Source organism: Heliangelus exortis, chromosome 16 (genome assembly GCF_036169615.1).
Source record: "Heliangelus exortis chromosome 16, bHelExo1.hap1, whole genome shotgun sequence".
Classification (NCBI taxonomy): Eukaryota; Metazoa; Chordata; class Aves; order Apodiformes; family Trochilidae; genus Heliangelus; species Heliangelus exortis.
In genome coordinates this window covers 2,623,160-2,634,827 of record NC_092437.1, presented here as the reverse complement: position 1 = coordinate 2,634,827, position 11,668 = coordinate 2,623,160, and positions in this window count along the sequence as shown.

The window sequence follows — 11,668 nt, the reverse complement described above, 5'->3', positions numbered from 1 at the left end:
AGCCTGCGCTGCCCTGCCCCGTCCTCCTCCTCCCTGCCTGCCCCGCTCCTGCCTGCCCTCTGCCTGAACCCTCCCTGCTGCCTGCGTCGCCTTCTGGGGCGCTTTGCATCTTCCGGCAGGAAAAGGGGAATGGGTGACATCCCCCAGCGCTGCCTGCACCCCCAGCCCCTGCCCGCATCCATCCAGCCTTCCCGGGCAGGCAGGGAGGGATTCTTTCCCCTCCACCCCCTCCCCTGCAAACCTTCATCCTTTAAATCCCATTTTCAATGCCCGGTTGTGATGCTCCCTCACGGGAGGCTTTGAGGAAGGGGCTGGAAGATGCCACCAGCGAGCGCTGACCCTACCAGAGACCCCCCCGACACCCCAGGGCCCCCCCATCCCCTTTGCCACAGCTTTCCCTGATGTTGGGAGCAGGGGGGAGGCTGCCGGGGGGGCTCCCAGCACATCGCTGCCAGCAGGGCTGGGAGATGGCAGCAGCTCGTTATTTATTTAAAGCTCCATCTTTGCGGGGAGCGCCTGTCCTGCGGGGGGGGGGGATGTTCCAGCTGCTGGGGACGGCCACCAGACACCCATCCAGCGCCCTTTTTTTCCACCCCCGAAGCTTGGCGATGTCCCCTGAGGGGAGGGCGCAGCCCCCTTTGCGGTCACATCTCCCCCTGCCCGGCACCGGCCACCGAGCTGGGGGGGGGGGAACAAACGAGTCCCGACCCCCCCGCTGCCACCCCGACCCGCTGAGGAGGCTTTGGCCCCGCCAGCGCTGTGTCCCTGTCCCTCGGTGGTGACAGGGATGTGTGGCTCGGGAGCCGTTTCCAAGGTAACCCCGGATGAGCACGGCCCCCGCACCCACCGGGCCCCGCACCCCGAGGGGCCGCGCTGCTTGGGCGGGGGGGGGGGACATCGACAGCTCCATCTGAGGACTGGAATAGGGATGGGGACATGGATGGGGACAGGGAGGGCACCAGCGCCGGGTGGATGGAGGGATAGAGAGGAGGAAAGGTGCAGGGCATCCCTCCCCCTTCCCAGCACATCCATCCCCTGGGCACGGGTGTGTTCCACCCATCCCCGAGATGGGACCTTGGGGACCTCGGGGAGCAGGTCAGGGTGTTCCTGTCCTCCCTCCCGGAGCACCTCCCAGGGAGAAAGCCAGAAATAGGAGCTGTGGTTCCCCACCCAGCCACGGGCAGGAGGCCAGGGCCAGGGCTGGGAGGGTGCCCCAAGTCCCAGGGGACACCCTGGACAAAGTCCATCCCTTGGCATCTCTTGCCTGGGTGGGGTGGGATGAGAGGGCAGTGCTGGGGTGGGGTGGGGTCCCCGGGGAGGTGGGAGCCAGGGTGAGACCCGCTGGAGGCTCTGGCTTGTGTTAACCAAATCTTCCAGGGGGGACAGATAGGGATGGCCCAGCAGGGATGCAGAGCTGGGGGATGGGGGTGGGATCTTCCCAGAGGGAATCAGAGCCATGGAGGGGATGCTGGATTCATCTCCCTGGGGAGTGTAGAAACCCCAGTGCTTGATCCTTGGTTGCAGCAAGGAGGGGAAGTGGGATGCTGCCAGGATGCTGCCAGCCTGCCCCAGGCACCATTTCCATCCCATCCCTCCCTTCTCCATCTGCTCCTGCCTGTTCCTCAGGGCTCTCCTGCACCAACGGGGCCAGCAGCAGCAGCAGCAGCTTTTTCTTATTACCATACGTTCCGGTCCATCGCCCCCCAGATCCCCATCCCTGGGACCTGTGTGCCTGGGAATTCGATTCCTCCCCGTTAATGAGTTTATGCCAGGAAAGGGCTCTGAAGATGTAAAGCTCTGTCTGGGAGCCGAGCATCATTTTTATTATTGATTTCACTGCCCAGCCCCTGAGATGCTGCCAGAGGACGTGGTGCCTCTGGGTAAAGCCCCTGGGAGGGGCAGGGGGAAAGCTGTGACCCCAGAGAAGGAGAAATCCCTTCTGTGTAGACAAAAGTCTCTGCAGTGCTCCCAGGTCTGGACCCTTCCCAGAGCAACACCCACACCTCCCCCCCCCTCACATGCAGGCTGCAGGACACCAAACCTCTCTGGGCAGCATCAAAAGCTGTTATAAGAAAAAAAAAAAAACCTCATCAGGGGCCAGGAGGAGGGATCTGAGTCCTGCCCGGCTGATAACAAACAAAAATGTCACCAGTTGAAATAACAAATGGCTAATTACACAATTGAAGATGAGAGAAAATTACTGCAAGTTTATTATCCTTGGCAAATCCTTCCTTTCAGTAAATAATTTCCATACTCTAACACAGCTCCCTTTATTAATTGAATTAATTTATTCTCAGCTTTTCTCTTCTCTCTCTCTTTCTTTCCTTCTTTCTTTTATTTTAATGCTTTGGATGTTTCTTTCCCCCAGGAAAGGGTAAGCAGCCTGGTGCTGGGTACCCCAGGCTGGGCACCCATGGGAGATGATGCCAAGTGGGGATGTTCCACCTGGGTGGTGAAACAGAGATGGGAATGGAACCCGAAGGGACTGGAGGGTCCCAGCGGGTGCCGTGGTCATCCCATCCCAAATTTGGCACTGGGTGTGCCACGTGGAGAGGTTTGGGGGGTGGGGGAAGCTGAGCTCTGGAGGGGATGGGCATCCTCATCCTCACCAAGGATCCTCAGGGAAGTGTCAGGGCCGAGGTCATGTCCGTGTGCCCCCTGAGGGGGATGGGGTGCTGAGGGTCTCTGCCCATCCTTGGTGCACCCTGTGCCCATCAGGATGGGTCTGGGTGCAGATCCAGGCTGTAGGAGAGCGTGGGGCAGAGCTTACCCCTCCACACAAAGGGATCTGATGGCCTCCGACCCCCCTGTCCCAGCCTCAGCCACCCCAGCCAGCCCTGAGGGGCTTGGTGCTGCTTTGGGAAGGTCCTGGAGCAGCCGAGCTTGGGGTCAGGATGAGGCCACGGGTGTAGGAAGCAGCAGGGATGGGTTCCTGGAGCTTTCTGGCTGGAGTCAGCTCTCCGGAGGTCCTCGCTGGGCTCCAGGTGGCTCCATCCACCCGGACCCACTGCCGAGATGGGACTGGGACAGGGGACCCCCTGCCTGCACCCACCTCGTCTGCTGGACACGAGCAGGGCAGAGCCTGGAGCCACCAAAACGCTCCAGAGAACCCCCGGGGAGGATTTCCTGAGCTGGCAAAGGGCACCGCTGCCCCTTGGCTGGGACCGCCTCCGGCCATGGGATTTTTGGGAAACGCCTCCCCGGTTCCCCTTTCCCGGGACCACCCACGGTCATTTCCCGTGGTGGGAGCTGCCGGGGGTGTGGGTCCCACGTCTCCTGCCCAGCACTTGACCTGGGGAAATGCTGTGCAGGGAGAAATCACCGGGAACGGCCGAGCCAAAGGCTGCGGGAAAATCAACCCCAGCTCATTATCGGGGAGGGAAGGAAGCAGAGAGGGAGATGCTGGGCTGGGGCCGGGGGTGGGGAAAGGAACCCAGCGGCTCCCAGCTCCACCACTGACTCACCAGCGGCCCTGGGAAAGCCACCTCACTCCCAAAATTCCCAGCCAGGGGCATCAAGAACCGATTGCACAGACTGGAAGTGATCGCCACACCCGAGCCGAGCCTTGGATCTCTCCCAGTTAAACCCAAGATGGTGTGGGAGTGAGTGTGGAGCCCATCCTCACCCGCCCCAAAACAATCCTGGGGTTTATACCCTGTTGTACCTTAGTGATGCTCTTGGGTGGGGGAAAAGTGCCCTGAAGAGCAGCCAGGACCTCCCCAGTCCCTGCTGGCAGGAGCCATCAGCCTGACCTGGTGCAAATCTGCAATCCCTCGGGATAAAGCAGGGGAGCACACTCAGAATTCCTCCCAGCAGGATCCCACCCTCGGATCAGCATCCCTCCCCTCTGGGCACCAGCATGGGGATGCTTTGGTGTGACCCTGGGACTGCCAAGTGGGATGGGTGGAGGTGCCATGGTGGTGGTGAGCATGGTGAGGCCGTGGCTGGGATCTGCTGTCAAGAAAAGGCTTAAAATCCACATTAAAAAAAAAAAAAAAAAGGAAAAAAAAAGAACAGAAAAGAACCCAAGTGGAGCTCCACTTTTGGTTCCTGTTTCGGGGTCTCCAACCCCACCCCAAGGATTTGGTTTTTGGTTTGGTGTGAGAGGCAAATGTCACCTGGGTGCTGGGGACACAGCTCCTGGTGTCTGCAGTTCTTGGAAGGGGGGAACGGGGGGTGCCTGGGGCTCACCCCATGTTTGGGGGATTTTTGGTGGAGTTCCCATGGGTCTGTTCCCACGGGTCTCTCCCGCTGTGGGCAGAGCTGGCAGCTGCAGGCAGCTGAGGCAGGAGCAGCCGTGGCCACGAGAAGTGCTTGGGCACATCAAGGATGAGATTTGGGGGTGTCAGGGAGGGGGCTCAGCAGCCTCCCGGGTGCACGGGGTGGGGGGTGGGGGGGCAGTGACCCATTTATCAAGGTCAGGGCCGTGGGCAGTGCACAGCAGAGGCAGTGTGACTATTTCTGTGAGCTGCGGGAACTTCACTGGCCTGATTCCCATAAATAAAACATTCTGGGAACAGCCCCTGCTCTGTCCTATTAATTCTGCACCCCAGGGGCCCTGCTCTGTGTGCATCCAGCAGCTCGGCCTCGCCTGCTCTGCTCCCTTCTCCGGAGTCTGCCTGGGCTGGGAATGGTTTAAAAGCTCCTGGTTTGCACCAAAGGCAGCGTGCAGATTGCTGTGAGGGGGATTTGTGGAAAATTCGTTTGTTTTCTGAGGTGCAGGGGCAGGAGGGAAGGATGCTGGTGTGCAGGGAGGGAAGGAGGGCCCTGGCTGGTGGCAGCCACCAGCTCAGCTCCCAGGGATCAAGGAGCTGGAGTCGTTTCCAGCCTTCCCCAGCTCCTCTGGAGCTCCCAGTGCTCCAGAGGTGGACGAGCTCACATGGGTTGGTTCCTCCAGCTCCTCACCGAAGGGCATTAGCAGAAGAAGGGAGTTTAATTATCTGGGTTTTCTTCTAGGAGGGCATGAACCTGCCTCTCTGTTGAATTTATCAATTGCCACTGGATTTTACCTGGTGCTTCCAATTTGCCTGTGATGGGTTTTCTGCCGGGTGTCAGCAGCTCCCCTCTTCACACAGTGTGGTCACAGTCAATGCTGTCACCCTTCCCTCCATGGCATTGGGTCCTGGGTGCTTCCTCGGCCACCCCAGACCCCAGCACCCCCCCTTCACTGCTCCTCCTCACTCTGGGTTCCCAAATATCGAGGGGAGGGTGGCAAAGGGCAAAGTGAAAGCTTGGAGAGAACTCAACCTCACCCCGGGGCTCTGCCAATAGCCACGGCCCCACCAGTCATACCCAGAGACCAAGGGCCCCCATTTTCAAGTGACTCAGACTCACCCTTCCTTCCTCAGGAAAACCTGTGATCAGATAAAGCCATCAAACTATCTGGTAAGAATAAACAAGCTCCCATCTGCACGGATGCAGCCTAAACCCCTTCTAACCCCTCGCAGAGAGGGGAGGGCACATGGCTGCTGCCTGAACCCTGGCTTTAGGAGGGACATCTCCAGCCCCGGGCTGACAAACAGGGTTTGTTCGTGTGGGTGTAAGGCTGGGAGCTGCTCATCCCGAGTCAATTCCCTTGCTGGAGGTTATGGGAGGCAAATCCCAGCCGGGCCTGGCACAGGCACCGCATCTCCCTCCCCTCCTCCTCCTCCCTGGTCCTGCCGGGCTGCAGCCGCCTTGAAGCAGAATGAAACGCACGGAGGAGGCAAAGGAGGAGCCGGGGGGGGCTGCAAGGGTGGAGGGGGAAGAAGGAGGGAGGAAAACGTTTCAAAAAACAAAACCCCCAAGAGCCAGCAGATGGGCAGCTGCCCCCGCCAAGGTGCCGGGCTGGCAGGCGGAGGGGCTGGCGAGCAAAAGAGCAGAGGAAGGTGTGAAGATTTCCCTGCAGATTAAACCCCAACCACCCAGCGCCTGCTGCTCGCTAACCCGAGCCTGGGCAGGGGGAAGAGAGAGGGTTTGGGGGTTGCTTCCACCCCCTGGGGGGTTCGGTGGAGATGGGACCCCCCCTCCCCACCTCCCCAAGGGTCTCAGCCCCGCCTGTGCCCACGGGATGCTCGGGGGGGTTCCCACCTTCCCTTGGGGGTTTGCGTGACCCTTCAGTCCCCATCTGCGGGGGCAGCTCTGCTCCCTTCGACCCCAAAAATTTCTCCGGGGCCAGAGACAGAGGAGCGCGGTGCGAGGCTCGGCTGCAGGCACCGGGGGAGGTGACACCAGCGGCTCTGGTGCTGCCTGCTCCGGGGACAGCGAGGATGGAGCAGGATCTGGCTGAGACATCAGAGGGGGGAGCACACGGGGAGGCCGGAATGGGTGCTGGGTCCAGCGGGAATGGAAGCTGGGGAGGGGTCGGGCAGCGGTGCAGCAGTGCTGGGAGCAGATATGGGATTACAGGGAACTGAGTCCCCCAGGAGCAATAAAAGGTGGTGGGTTGGGTTTAGGAAAGCTGAGGAGAGAGCAGGGGAATTTTTGGAGGGGGTTGGAAATGCTAAATCTTAGGGCAAAGAAAATAAAGGAGGCATCCATCTTCTTCACCAACTCCCCAGAGGGCAGGGGCTCCCCCCAGGCTTTGGGGGCATTTCTCCCTCTGCCCAGGAGCATCCCTGACTGTGGATGCAGGTACCAGCACACCTCTGGCTGGTAAGGGCTTCACGGCTCATCCAGACAGGGACTAAATTCCCATCTGATGGCTGAAATTGGATCAGCTGCGATGGATGGCCCGGGGAGAGGGCTCCTGGGGGGGCTGAGCACACGTGAGGGGGGATGGGGACCAGAAGGGAGGCCGAATTCATCCCTGCTGATGCCTTGGGGGACACAGAGCCCCGGGGGCCATGGATTCCTGCCTCCCCACGCCTCAGTATCCTCCCCTCACAGCCCACGGGTGATGCTGGGCTCTGCCCGGCCACCGAGGAGAGCCAGGAGAAGAGGAAACATCTTCCCAAGGCTGGCTGGCTCCGGGAGGGATTTTCCATTGCCTGTTTGCCGTGTGCTGCCAGAGCCAGCCCGGCCTTTGCTCAGGTGCTGGATCTCCCTGGCTGTAATTTCATCCCTGGGCTCCTGTGACAGCTCAGCCCGGGGGGTACGAGGGAAATGACCGGGACAGGTCCGAGCCCCAGCCCGGGGCTGCATCCGCCCGGCATTTCCAGCCCAGCCTTATCTGGAAACTCCCCCCGTACCTCCCCATTTTCCTCCTTTCCCCCCCTCTGACCCCGAGCACCCTCCAGGGCTTCCTGCAGCCGGGCCGGGGCTGGGGGCTCCTGGCTGGACCCCCCCGCCTCTCCCTGGCTCTGCCCAGATAGGAAATCCTGCGGGAGCTGAGGGCTGGGAACCAGGGCTGAGCTCTCCTGGGATTTTGGCTCCGGGTCACATCAGCCAGCTGGGCTGGGGTGAAAAGCTGGGGTGAGCAGGGGGAAAGCAGGAGGAGAGAGCAGAGACCACCGTGAAGAGCCCACCCCCCACCCCCTCGTGTGCCATTTACACCAACGAATGGGTTTTTTTCCACTAGTATTATCCAGCGATCCATCGGGAAGGGGGAGAGGAGAGGGCAGCAGTGGGCATGGCAGCAGGAAGATGCCGCCCACCACATTGTTCTCCTTGAGAGCATTTTGTGGATGTTTTGCAAGGGTTCTCCTAATTTTTTTTCTTTATTATTTTAGATGGGGAAGCAATCCTGGGGATCTGTCACTCCCCACACTCCAGCTGAGCTTGAAGACACCAAAATCTGTGCTCCCCAGGCAAATTTAAGACACCAAAGGAGGTAAAACCAAAAGGAAGCACCAGAGAAGGAGCAAAATGAAGATGAGCTCTGTGTGTCCCCCCCCGAGCTGAGGGGGGAACAGGGATGGGTTGACTGACCCAGAAAGGGCTGAGCTGTGTCTGCTGGGGCGTCAGCCCAAGCTCTGCTTAAACGAGGGCAAAACTTCACTTCCTTAACCTAGCAAAACCTCAGCTGTGGCCTGAATCGTTAGGGAAACTACCAATTGCCTGCCTGCACCCCAGACCACACTTCCCAGGCTTCAGTAGTTATATATATATATATTTTAACTGTTCCCTCTGCCCCTTTCCAGCCTGGCTCTGCACTATTTATGCAGCTTGCACGGCACAAAGGACTCGTGTGCAGCCCTGCTGGTTCTTTGGGTTCTGATGAAGATGAGGTCTTTGCAGAAAAAAAACCAAACAAACCAGGATTTATTTCAGCTCAACCCCTCTCAAAGGCTGAGTAGTCGAGGGTGCTGTAGCTAAAAACCTTGTGGCTGCCCGGGAGCTGAATCAGACTTTGAAGGATGTTGTTGGCAGTGCAGGAATGGCCCTGTTTGTGCCTCCTGAACAGAGAAATGGGTTTGCCCGTCCCCTAAGGGGGTGGTGAGAGCCCCTGGGTAATGCTGGGTAAGGCTGCAGGGGTGAAGGATGGTGGTAGTGGAGAAGAAAGGATCAAAATTTATCCTAAATGTGTCAGCGCCGTGCCGGTGGTGTCCGGGGAAAGCACAGCCCTGGTGTGGGCTCTGCCCAGAGGTACAGGGGTGAAGGCAGCCAGGACCTGCAAAAGGAGAAGATTTGGTTAAAAAGTAGCACCTGAAATGCAGCACGCCGGGGAGAGGGGGAAACTCTTAGAGGGATGAAGGGCCAGAGCACAGTGATGTGAAATACAGCAGAAAGCAACCCCGAGAGGAGCCCAGACTCATGAAGAGGAACCAGGGATCCTTTGTCACAGGGGAAGAGGGGTGGGGGTGTAGTACAAAGTGAGCCTGGACTGGCACTGGAATGATCAGCAGCTTCTGGGTGGGAATCAAGAGGCCTCAGGCTGGACCCCCACGGGATCTGCAGAATCAGAGTTCACCTCCCCAGGGGGGAGAGCAGGAGAGAGCAGCCAGAGCTGGGGCAGAGAGCCAGGGATGGAGCAGGCAGGAGGAAGCCTGGGGACAGAAGGTGCTGCTGTCCCCCCTACCCAGACTCCTGCACCCCCCATGCCCCAGCCTTGGCACCTTTCATCCTCCCCATCACTTCCAGCCAGGGCTGAACCTGAAGGGACACCCTGGGGCTGAACTCAGCCAGGTCAGGAGGAGCTGGGAGTGGGGACCCATTCTGGCAGCCTGGATGCTTCTCCACTCGAGAGGCTTTGAAAGGGAATGTATTTTTGGAGCATTAAAGATCAACTGTTTCTGACTCGGGCCAATCCCTCTCCAGAGCAGCACCGAAGGAGGTCAGTGGGATGCGCCTGGTCAAATATTTTGCACATGAACATCATCTCTCACCCCCTCAAGTATTTACAGACCTGAGAGCATTTCCTGCTGTTCTCCCCCCACCCCCCCACACCCCCCCGGGGAATATTTTGGTGGCTCTGCTTTGCCCAGCAGGATGGTGCCTCGGGTAGCAGGGGAGATGTGAAGGAGCAGCCTGGTGCAGGGAACGGAAAGGAAAGGAAAGCAGCAGAGTGGGGTCAGGCACAGAAATGGCAATGGATTTACCCAGAGAGCAGCACAGGGGCAGAGCACCAGGATGAGAGAAAATAAATGGGAGTGGGGGGAGAGATGGGGTGGAAAGAGGGAGTTTTATTCTCCAGGGTTTTGCGTGGTTTTTTTGTTTGTTTTTTTTGTTTCGATTTTTTTGGGGGGGGTTTTTTTGTTTTTTTGTAATCTTCATTCACCATATTTAGTAGGCTTGTGACTTGCCCTTGCAAGCTCATGGAGAATTCCCCCAAGTGTTTACTCCCACAGCCAAGCAAATGCCTCAATACACATCATGGAAAAAACACAATCGACATCTTCACTCCCACCAGAGCAGGAATTCTAACAGAGAGCAGGAGGATGTGCCTGGGAGAGAGACAAACACGGCTTCATTACCTCCCCTCAGATGTGGGTTACTCCTCAGATGACCTGTGCACCACCTCCCTCCCTTCCTGCACCTAAAACCCCTCCTGACCTTTGCTGACAGCCACGGGACAGGAATGTGGGTGCCTTAACCCTTTCCTCTGACACCAGGCAGCTGCTCTGGCTCGGCTGATGGTCCCGGGGATCTCAGGGCTCCAGGAGGGGCAGGAGCAGAGCCCTGTTAGGGAAGGAGAGGCTTTGGGGATGGAGTTCCATGGCCACTGTGTACAGGACGTGGGAACCAAACGTGGGGGTTGCTGCCAGAGGAGCTTACAGACCACAGAGATTTATTTATATATTTATTTGTTTATTTATTTGCACCTCTATCTCAGAGCCAAAAACTTCTGTGGGGGAAAAATAGAGAGTAATTGGCCCACTTGGGTTTTCTCAATGTGCTTCCAACCTGCACCCAAGGGAAGGTTTTGATTTATCAACTGCAAACTCTGCCACACCAAGGGTAAGCACAAGGCAGAGCAAAGGGAGGAGCTGGGATGAGAATCCTTTGGAATTAGAGGTGATCTTCCCAATGGGACGTGGTACAAGGACAGCAACCCAGGCAGCTCTCCTCCACTGCTTTTATCATCCCAATCCCACTTTCCCCCAGCTGAGGGGGCAGCAGGAAGGTGATGCAGAGGAGGCCTGGCTCAGCAGCATCCTCAGGGACATGGAGGTTTTCCAGGGAATGCAGGGATGCAGGACAGGCAGGAGGATCCCATGGCATGCACAGAAATCCTCCTGTGTTTGATGGGCACAGGCAGTGGGGATGAGGAGCACTGAGCCACTGTGGGGCTCCAGCAGGGCCCTCCTGGTGGCTCAGGGGACATTTATTCACCTGCTCTTCCATAAACAAACCCAGGGAAAGGGGTTGGGGCCATTCCAAACTATAGGAATGTGACTGTCACCCATCTCCCTGGTGGCTAAAATCTGTCAGGGGTGGGCCTGAGGTCCTCATCTCTGGTGGGCTCTGCCGTGGTGAAACCTGGGAGATGGTGACATGCAAAGGACATTGCCACATGCTCTGTAACCCCTGACATCTCTCCAGAGAGCTGCCTGGTTCCTCTCTTTGCCTCCTCACCTTTACACATCCTCTTTCTGGTACCTTGCACACCAAAAAACACTTGAACTACCCTGATTTTTCCTCCAGCTTGTCTTTTTTCCCCCCTATTCTTTTTTTCCACGCACATCCTTTCCCCTCTTTTTTTTTTTTTTTTTTTTTTTTTTTTTTTTTATCAGGAGAAAGCACCTCTCTCCCAAGGCCAGCAACTGCATTATTTCCCTACAACCCAATCTAAACTTCTGATTAAAGGAGGTGGGGAGGAGTTGACTGGCAGAAGCGTATCAAACCTCCTCGGGTCTCCTGAAATCCTTTGTGTGAAGGAGCTTTGGGAAAACTCCGCTGCCCTCCCCCTCCTGGAGTGCATTCCCCAGGGCAGTGCCCAGGCTGCAGCTGCTGCTGCTCCGGGGGAGGCAGCCCAGCCCCACACACAAATCAATTCTGCAGAAAGAAATATTTTCTTCCGACAGAGACCTGAGGAAGTAAAGCTGGGGAGGAGGAGGAGGAGAAGGGAATGAAGAAGAACCCAAGGAAGGAGCTTTGGGAAAACAGGGGGAGGTTGGAGTGAGGAAGGGCAGGAGGGCTTAGAGCTGCAGCCAGGTATAACACAGATTTTATGCAAAATAGATGTGTTTTGATAAAATAGATGTATTTTGCATAAAGATGTAGCTCCAGTCAGCCCCTCAAACCTTCCCATTCCAGACTGGAGCCTAAAAAAAAGGACAGACTTAAAGCCCGGGATTCCATCCCTGCA